The following is a 1,640-nucleotide window of genomic DNA, read 5'->3' as shown; positions in this document are numbered from 1 at the left end:
ACCCAGCTTCCTCTACCAGGCAGTGAAGACAGGCACTCCCCAAAGCTACAGATCCCATTGCAAAGGCAGTATGGATTCTATTGAGACGGAGAAGAATAAACTGACAACAGAAGGAGCCCACACAAGCAGCACAGGTGTCTCAATGGGAGTTGGACAGAGGCCTAACAGTCCTTTGTTCACACTTGCTGGATGGGATTTCAAGACACACATTCTTGTCATGTTATTTAATCAACAAAGTCCATTTTCTATTTCATTTTCAAAATAAAATTACTCTACTATATGCTGACATCACAAGTCTTAAAATCTCAAAGTAAGCCTAAGTCACCCCATTCTACAAGGCTTCACACCGGCTTTCCTTACTTACTCACCAATATGCTTTCAGGCCCAATGAAATGCGCCCAGGGATAACCAGACAATTTTTGCCCATTTTCTCACACAACAGCACTTCCAGCAGACAGCGGGGCCTGGTTGCTGGCATCCAGGAGCAGGGAGCTCATTTGCAAAAGAGGAATACAACAACGCATCACAAATTACAGTAGAGCCAGGAAATAACAACACAAGACACAAATAACACCAGCCCAGGGAAACGGTTGTCACTGTATGTGCAAAGCTGCAGGTAGCCCAGCACTTACCAACGTGTGAGTGGTCACCTAGAGGCAGCAGCAAAGGCTCTGGAGGTTGACACATCTATTTGGCAGGGTGTAGGACCTTGTGGTTGCAAAATAAAACCACAAAAACTCGGCTTTGAAAATAAGATACAAATCAGCATGCCACTGGGACAGGGGGCTTTTTTGATGGGTTCCACTTCACGGATCTCCTGCCTTGCACAAAGCAGCATTTGCAGAGCAATTGCAAAGAAGAACAGAGCTGGAGAAGTCAGCTCCATTTCATCAATGCATGGACTTGGGAATCAAAACTGCATAGGAATGGGTGCTGTAAAACATCCCCGCGTCTTGTGTGCTCTGTAAGAACACTGCATGCTTTGACATCCACACCGGACCACTTATGTATGAGGAAGGGAAGGTGGCAGAATCTTTGTCAAGAAATGCAGCCTGGGGCCGGATTCCACATCACGGCACTTGTCCCCATGTTGTGCGGGTCAGGATGTGATGGGAGTGCCCCAAATGGCTGAGAGACAGCAGACTGCGATGGCTGATCTGATTTCAAGAAGGAGCATTTGAGACCTGAATCTCAGCTGTAGACACTGCAGCAAAATCCATTAAAAACAACACTATAACAACAAACAGCCTGAGTTCTGGATCTCTACTGGAGTTCTGCAGAAATCATTCAGTTCTGAACCCTGGATCTTCACAGAATGGGTCCTGATGACATCACATCCTCTCCTATCAGTTACGCTGCCTAAAAAGTTAAGAGACAAAGATCACCCGCGCTGCGCTGCACCGCTCCGAGGACGATGGCCGCGTCTCCTGCACTGCTCCTCCTGCTCAGCCTCACGCTCTGTGAGTATGGAAGCAGGCTCACGGGGCACCTTGGCCGGGAGCAAGGAGGACAATGGGGGAAGGCATTCCCCTTGCACCACGGCCAAGACACTGGGCAAAACGGACCCAGGGGAAATCAAGGGCAAACCCAAAGGACGCAATTCAGGGCTGCTCAGTGACTGCGCACGGAAGCGGGAGCGG

General features: G+C 49.0%; 1 pseudogene; it reads left to right on the top strand.

Moving 5' to 3' along the window:
• The first annotated feature begins 1,210 nt into the window (after nt 1–1,210).
• The window catches only part of LOC110392077, a 4,445-nt pseudogene continuing 4,015 nt past the window's right edge, over nt 1,211–1,640 (top strand).

This window comes from Numida meleagris, unplaced genomic scaffold (assembly GCF_002078875.1).
Source record: "Numida meleagris isolate 19003 breed g44 Domestic line unplaced genomic scaffold, NumMel1.0 unplaced_Scaffold928, whole genome shotgun sequence".
Classification (NCBI taxonomy): domain Eukaryota; kingdom Metazoa; phylum Chordata; class Aves; order Galliformes; family Numididae; genus Numida; species Numida meleagris.
The sequence above is the reverse complement of the archived record's forward strand: the minus strand, read 5'-3'. Positions and strand labels throughout refer to the sequence as shown.